The sequence below is a fragment of the Lipotes vexillifer genome, unplaced genomic scaffold (assembly GCF_000442215.2).
Source record: "Lipotes vexillifer unplaced genomic scaffold, Lipotes_vexillifer_v1.1 scaffold61, whole genome shotgun sequence".
In the NCBI taxonomy this organism is placed as follows: domain Eukaryota; kingdom Metazoa; phylum Chordata; class Mammalia; order Artiodactyla; family Lipotidae; genus Lipotes; species Lipotes vexillifer.
The window spans coordinates 2,408,539-2,416,893 of record NW_006787051.1 but is presented as its reverse complement, the minus strand read 5'-3'; the positions used below and the strand labels follow the sequence as shown (position 1 = coordinate 2,416,893).

The 8,355-nt window shown below is 45.3% G+C and overlaps 1 protein-coding gene across 1 annotated transcript in view; it reads left to right on the top strand.

Moving 5' to 3' along the window:
* DENND2B (DENN domain containing 2B) overlaps positions 1–8,355 on the top strand; it is a 133,820-nt gene that overhangs the window by 764 nt on the left and 124,701 nt on the right. The window lies entirely within an intron of this gene.

Genomic DNA, 8,355 nt, shown 5'->3' with positions numbered 1-8,355 from the left:
AAGAGTGCTGGACTAGAGTTCGGAGAATTGGATTCTAATCCCTGCTGTGCTACTAATTTGCAGTGTGATCTTGTGCAAGTCACATTTCTGTGTCTCAATTTCCTTTTGTCAAAAGGGACCTTATGATAAAGAAGACAGGAATCTATGGAGATAGGAACCCAGACAGTAAGCCTGGGGGATCAAGGAGAGTAGATGGGCTAGAGGCAGAGAACCGTGACCATGACTATCATTAATGGAGCCAGAAGGAAACTCACATCCAAATATAGATAAAATGAATATGTCTAGTCACTTTGAAAAAGTGATAACGAAGTGGTGGAAATTCTCTGACAAGGATGACTTCAAGAGATAGCTGCCTTGTCCACCACTGGGGCTGCTCTAGGTCCACACCTGTTTGCTGTCACCCTTGAGGTGTGGGAGGCTTGGCCTTTTGTGGGTTCAGTTCCAGAATTCTACCTCCCACCTTCCACCTCCTTCATAAACCCAGAAATATTTGAAACTCAGCCCAGATCTTCACCTGGCTTTGATTTCCTCACCATGTGGAGAATGGTCCTTGGAAGTAGCAGTTTCCAGAAACCTTAAATGTTTGCTAACATGTCCAACTTCTGCATTTGTTGGTCACTCCTTCTGTGCATGGCTGCGTTCCAGTTCTTGTGCCCTGAGGGTGGTATGGTTTGGTTCCAGCAAGGAAGGGGGTGATATTTGGGGGACCCTATCACCAGGAACTAGGAGTTAAAAGTAGACAAAAGAACTGAGAGATGCCCCCTTGGTGTTCGTGAGAGGCAAGTCTTTGAAGAAGAACAAAGTAGTTTAACGTCTGCCTGTGTAAACCATAGCTCTCACACACGTACTCACGTAGGCAGAGGTACATTTCTTCCCGATCTCTCCCTGTCCCCCTCTGAAATGATTCTGGGATTTAATCAGGTCTTGCCTAGTTTATACTTTTTCTTTCCAGTTAAAGATTTGTGTTGGTTTCCTCCAGTGCAGATTTGGAAGACAGTCTCCAAAGCCTTTTGCTGCCCTGTGATCCTTCGTCAGGCATAATCAGCAGAGACTTTGGTAAATGAGTCCAGAGGGATATTTGTCCCTGCAGGGTTAGTGATAAGGACCTGCACTCACTCTTGCTACACCCAACCTCGGGAGGCTCTCAGGCTGCTGCACCTTGCTAGGGAAAGTCATGGAACTGAGTAGAGTAGTTCTGGGGGGAAGAGTTACATAATTGACTCTGTATGCGTTCAACTGGACCTTCTTTGCTATTCTGCAATCCTTTAATTTATCTTAAGTTCCTGTGACATACACCACAGTGCTCCTTTCTCTCTCTTTCTTCCTTCCTTCCTCCTTCCCTCCCATCCTTTCTTCCTTCTTTCCTTCCTTCCTCTCTCTCTTTCTCTTTTTTTTATTTTAAACTTACTCTATATGCTCTGACTCCATGCTGACCCTACATCACCAGTGAGGATGCCTTCTGCTTTACTGGGACTGTTAGAGCTAGATGACGTGGAGCTCTGAGATAGTTCCTTTCCTTTAGATAGCTGGGTACTCCAACTCATCCAGCTCCAAGAGAACAGGCATAAACATTTCCTATAGGCTCTACAGTTGTGTTTGTTGTGAATGCCAGCATCGTCTGGGCGAAATAATGGTTTGATCTGGGGCTTGATAAGAGTTGTGAGCCCAGGTCTGGCTATTTGGTACTTTCCCCCGTCTCACTTGTTCTTAAACCAACTTGTCATAGGGAGATGGCCCAACTGATAGCTGTCACCATAATGCCCGATGTATCCTCCCTGCCGCTCCAGCCCTGGATACTCACAAACCCTCTGCCTTCCGTGTTTCTCACGAGTCATAGCTCATAGTTCCCCTTCAGGTGGGTGTTTCTCAAATCCTACTCACATCCTCTTTAACCTTCTTTCTCTTCTACCTGTGTTGTGTAGTTACCTCAAGAAATACTCTCCTTGTCCCCTTCCCTCTTTGGTTGTGGAGTGAAAGCTAGCCCCAGTCATGGCTGATAAGCATGATACCGAGAATACTTTGGAAAGGAAAGTCACACATTTGGGAGTGGAATGAGATGATGTGAAGAATGAGTGCTATCAGTCTTGTCCTTGTGAATACCTTCTGGAACCCTTAAAAATACCTGTCTTTCAATTAATATGTCCTTCTTCCAGGACCACAATTTTGGGATATGTAAAAATTATTTAATTTTATTTCTCTTTTGTTTTATTGCAAGTATTTATTTACACAGGTAATTTTTCTTGTATCTTTATATAAATAGTATTTTAGCCATGTTCAGTAATGAGCCTATTTGGGCATGCAGCTACCATATCTAACATTGTTTCTTTGGGAAAATTTCTTCAACTTGTAAAGGTGACTGACTGACAAAGTAGTGTTCAGTGCAAAAACAGGCTTCATCCTCTGGCCCCTAAGGGTGATATTGCTGTGGAAGGGGCCGACTCCATTCCTGTCATATGGAGAGGAAGAAAAGTGCTTCCAGAGGAGGCCTGGTGCTCCATCAGGAAAGCTGGGTCCTTCCTTTGGTCTGAGTCTCTGCGTGGCAGCTGGAGGTACTGGAGTGTGCCATGCCTGACTAAGCTCTTCTCTTACCCTCTCTCTCTCTCTCTCTTTTTTTTTTTTGCTATGTGTAACTTCAGGAAATACTTTAGCTTAAAGCCTGAAGACGTCCCCCTACTTTGAATATCATGATCCAATTCTGACAGGATCACGTTCTTGAAACATGTTGTTTAGTGGAGTTAATTGAATTATCTGCTCCTATTCTTGAGTAGGAAATAATACATTCTTGTTGTGTTGCTGTGTCAGGTCTTAAATGGAAAGCTTCTAGTTTGAAGCTGTGTCTATTTCCAGTGGGATAAATCTGCTGCCAATTTATGAAAACTGATGATGTCCCTGTGCTCTGTGTGTAAACTGTAGCATCTCTTTGTGGAACGAAGAATTCAGGAAAATGGAACAATTTTTTGAATAAAATTCCAAGCTCTACTAGGTTCCAAGTGACTGAGAATTTCCTGTTAGAGTGGGAAAGTTTATCCATATGTTTTTGCCTGGGGATAGTATATGTCATGTAGTTCTAAAGAAGTGGGTCCGTAACTGATTACCTCTTCCTTTGTCTTTCTTTCTGTGGTGCCCAGAGATGGTTTGAGCTCATCTTTGGTCTCGTCTCTGCAAAAAGCAGCATGCATTTTGATCAAGGGACGGGAGTAAAACCTGTGGCCACAGGGCAGGGTGAAACTAATGATTTGTATAAGGAGCAAACCTTTCACCTTTGTCTCACTGGTACCAGGCTGTAAGTAACTGAACTAACTAGCTCCAGACACTTATTTTGCAATTTTGAGGTGAGGATGGGCAAAATCCCAGAGGCTGGGAGGCAGACATGTGGCTACCAGAGAGATGACGTCAGCTGGTTTACTGGTGCTGTGGAGGAAGGGGGGATTCCAGGTGCTCAGCCTCCTTCCTGCACTTGGGGGTGTCTAAAGCCACCCCCAATCCTATTGGGAGACAAGGCCTTTGCTTGGGAAAAGCCTTCGTCTAATTCTTGCCTCCTGCTGTCCCCACAGGGACCTGAAGTTGGAAAGGGTCTTGTAACCTTGGCTGTGGGAACAGAGCTTTGAGGATTGAGCAGACGCGTGTGTCTCTGTGTGTCCGTGTGTAGTTTGTTTTAATGCTGACAACTGATGAGGTTTCCAAACTGGGGTTAGATATGAGAGGAGAAGGAGAAACGTTGTCTGGGTTTTTGGGAATCTGTATTAGGAATTTCCCTTTTCTTGGAAGGGAAAGCAGTTTATGATTTAACTCATTTTTCAGTTAAAATTATTTGATTATTTTCGTTTGATATGTTTAATGTGGCTGCTTAGTATACAACAGGAGGGTGTTCCGATCACCTCCTTTCTATGTTCTGCCCCTTCCCCTGTGCTTATCCTAGAACAGAGCCTCACAAAGCCATAATATGTGACAAATTGGAGAAAGCACGTCTGCAGGGAAGATCTTCCTCTTTGCTCAGCCTTGCCTCTGTATGGGTTTCTGGGAACTGTGGTGGGGCTCCTTGGGAAGCCTACAACTCACAGTAGGAATGGAAGAGCTTTGTGTCCTCTGGAGCATGACAAAGACAACAGAGCTGGGAGGCACTGTAGGAAAACTTCATGGAGCCTATGAAGCCCATCTGCTGACTAGCTTTGTGTTCCTGTCAGCTGTATGAAGCCCCTGCATGGAAGGCAGGTGGTAAAGCCACCAGCAAAACTTATACTAGGTGGTTCAGACGTCCCCATCCCAGGCCTGCCTTGGGTTCCTTTGGGGCCAACAATAGCTTCGGGTTTCTCTAAGACTCTTGCTCACGTTCAGCGTAGCCACTGCTTACTGGAAGCCACCTGGGGCCAGCCCAGGCTTGTTCTGTCCAGGCGTCTTCCCACTATGGTACTTTTCTCCTCTTTTGGGCTTTCAGATATGAGGACCTTCAAGGTCTCTGAGCTGCTGAAGTCTTTCTTCTGAGAGCCTAGTTCCTCCCCTTCTGGGCCCAGGAAGCTGTGGTAAGCTCTTGGTTTCCTTCTCTGCTGGGCACTTCTGGGAAGCCGTCTGCATTCCTTTCTGCCTAACTCTCTGCCTCTGGGGCTCTGTGGGGTGCGGTTGCTTCATGCCTCTGTGATGCAGAATGCTAGGGCAGTTCCATGGAGACCAGCCCCTGGAGATAACCAGGAGTTTGAATGTGGAGTTGCCCTTTCTTGCAGTCCTGGGACCAGGAGCTAGCTTTTCATGGGGTGCGGTGTGGTATTGATTCTCCTTAAAACTTTCTCTGACTTGCTTTCCTGTCTCCTTGCCACTCTGGAAGGAAGGGGGTGTGGAGGAAGATTAGTGCTCGGTTTCCTGTGATCTTTGGCTCTGGAGATGGGTGCAGCAGATGCCTTTTGTGGGGAAGGAGCTTAGAGGCAGGTAAGAGCATCTGTCTTCTGGGTGTCTTTCCAGTCTGGTTACGTTGACACTCTGGGTGGTGACAGCACATGTTAGCATCCCTTGGCAGGGATGGCCAGTCAGAGTCCCCACCTCCAGTTTGTTGGCTCCCTAAGGATGAGAAGCATTTTTGCAGTCCTCAGTGGTATGGCCTGTAGAGGTGTCTATGTGCTGACAGGTTACAGAGCCTTCCCATGGACGTCCTGCCTCTTTGGCGCTTGAGAACAGATGGGGCTTAATTTGAAGCAGACCTCCCTCAAGGGCCCAAATCTGAAATGTATATTACAAAATCCCTGCTAGTTTTTGGCTCTTCCTCCTTCTGCATTTCTCTCTTGCCTTTACCTTCCCATCACTGTCAGGGATTGTAAGCAGCTGCTGCTATCATGCGGACTGATCAAGACTGATCAGGATTACGAATGGAGCTAAATATAACTGTCTAAATATAACTAAATATTACAGAGCATATACTGCTCTGATGTGCTGAGACTCATCCCTAGGGAAGAAGTTGATTTGAACCTGTGATAGAGGGTTCAAACAGAATAGGTGAAAGTTGGGAGAATGGTGGGAAGGTACTTCAGGAGTTGGGGGAGTATTGATTCCACCCCTTCCCTTCCCCACTCCCCGCACCCCCAACATTTCCTGCGAAAGGTCAAGGGCAAAATATCTTGCTTTTCAGCCATCAAACCGTCAATAATACTAGCTGAAGTTTTCAGCTTAACCAACATTGTGATTCAAATATTATATAAAGCTTTTTGTCTCACCGAGGGAATTTATCATCTATTGGGAGAGACAAAATTTGTTAAACAAATAGAGAATATAGAGATCTTAACTGTGTTTGGTTACTAACTGTGAATGTGTTTATAGTTCAGAAATAAGAAGGTTCTTAAAACTATAGGAAAACTTTCTTGGTGGAGGCAGGATCTTTTCTGATCTTTGAAGGTTGGATCGACTTTATATAAGCAAAGGAGAGGTGTTCTGTTTGTGGAGAAGGGCAGGGACCTAGAAAGGGTGTGGCTTTCCAGGGTCCCTGCAACGACGATCTGCCTTGGTGCTCAGGGGATGGGAAGGGATGCAGCGAAAGTGGAATTTCGTGGGAAGCACTCTTGTGGAAGAGAGTAGGCTAATTTTGGAGAGGACAGAGATTGGCAGTAAGGAGACCCGCCAAAGAGTATGGGTCGTACGCAACCAGAATAGAGAGGAAGGGGGTGAATCCTAGAGAATATTCAAAAGTAGAATAAGTAGGACCTGGACATGGGATATTAAGGGTAAAATTGAGGGGAAAGACGTAGGATGCCAACATTTCTGCCCCGTGAGAGTTGACCATTACGATATCTTATGTTTGTGAAGTGCTTTTCAAAGCACTTTTTCATTCAGTAAGTATCTCAGAGTTGTCTGGGCTCTTAGAGTTCATCTAATCTGGCTTCATTGTCCAGATGGGGAGATTAGAGCCAAGAAAGGAGAGGGTACTATTCCCAACTCACACAACTGTTTAGTGGTATAATGGGACCTCCAATCTTGGCCTTCTATCTCCTAGGGGAAATTTAAGACAAGAGAAGCATGGAGGAAGGAGTCTGGGGTCAGAGAAAAGTCTTGTCTAGTTAGGTGACATTAGGTGATTACCAGTCTCTCTGAGCAAAATGAAGCTTATTCAAGAAGCTTCAGACTAGATCAGTGGTTCTACTACTAGGAATTCTTTTTGAGAACCACTGTATAAGGAGGACGGACTCCTTGGGTCCTTCTAGTTCTGAGATTCTTAAGAGTGCATTAAAATAATGTATATGAAAAGTATTGAATTGGGTTTCCTCAGAGACTGTGGCTGGTTTCCAGGGTGGTGCCTTTCTAAGGGAATTTCAAGAGTAATTTGTTTCCACGTGATTTTCATGTTATACGCTGACCCCAGAACCTAACTACCGAAGAGGACACACTCTGCTGTTAGTAGGCTGTGGCCCATATTTGAACTCAGTATTTGCAGAGTTATGGCTGTTTGTGTTATCCACGTCCTCTCCCCACCTCCTCTTAAAATACACACACACACACACACACACACACACACACACACACACGCATACGCATGCGTGCACTTCTCTCCATTTCCCTTTTCCTCTTTCCTTCCTTTCCTTTTTTATTTTTTCTCCTTAACTATTTTTCCAGTCTAATTCCCCTTCCTCCATCTCTGTTCTCTCCACTCTTGTCTGTCTTGTCTAGATAACGTCCTGTGTTGGAGCAACTTCCTCTCTTGGTTAAACTCAGACATGACTACAGCATAGCACCTTGGAATATTCTGTTTTGTCTCTATTCCCTGCTGTGGTGGCTGGTGCTCAGTGATCAAGCCGGAATCTGGGAGTGATTCTGGACCCTCCCTCACCTCCACAGTCAATTACCCTTCAGGTTCTTGCTTTCTATTCAAAGAGCTCTTGATCTCCCTCCTTGTGTTCATTCTCACCGCCCCATACAGCAGGAGACAGCAGAGAGAGAGAGATCATGGTTGAAGAAAGAAAAATAGAGTCGGGGTCACCTTCACTGTCCTTAAAAACATTTTGCAAACCTCCGCAGCCCAATTTAGTCTCCTCTTCGCCTCTCACAGCTCTCACAGCTGTCTCTGGGTCTCTGACCCTTCGTGATTGGCTGGTGGCTATGTTTCTGTGGGCTGTGTTTGGGGAAATCCTGAGTCTGAAGAGGAACACTAATTTAATAAGCAGTGGTTACTCTCTTGGAAGCACATAGACACAGTCATGCCTCATTTTCTTGGTGGATTTTTCCTGAGTAAATTTCCCCTCCTCAGCTCCTGTGGGCCTTTTCCTTGGAAGATGAGTGTCCCTGCATCACTGATTGCAGATGTTATCTGCATCGATGATGAGTGGCTGCAGTCTTGCATCACCTTGAGGACTCTTAACATGGTTGACTTCCTTTGCTTGCTTGGGTATGAGGAGAGCCAGTGTCTCCCAGTTATAGCTCTGGAGTCCCACAGCTTGTGAGAAAGAAGTCTTCTGCTGGCAACTGCTGTGCTGGGGACAGTAGTCCTTGACCTTTTGTGTGTTTTTTTGTTTGTTTTACTCTGCCCTCTTCCTAATAATGCTGTCATTAGCAGCGTCAGCTAACCCGTTATATGGGGTATAGACAATCGTGTTCACCCAGGTAAGGAATATAGGCTTTCTGAATTTTTTTCTTTCCTTCAAAGGCTAAGTGGTACTCAGATATGTTCTTTGACATCCCAGGGAGTAATGCTCAGGAATTCCCCCAGATATGCTATTCTCAGACTTCCAAACAAGCTTCCTCCTGTTTCTGTCCTTCAGGATCTTAAATTGCACTCTTCTCTCCCTCCACGTTCCTCTGTTTTTCCTCTCATCATCTCACCCATTCTCTGAGTTGATCTCTAAGTGAATGAACGTTTATAAGCACCTCTTTTTATACAAAAGG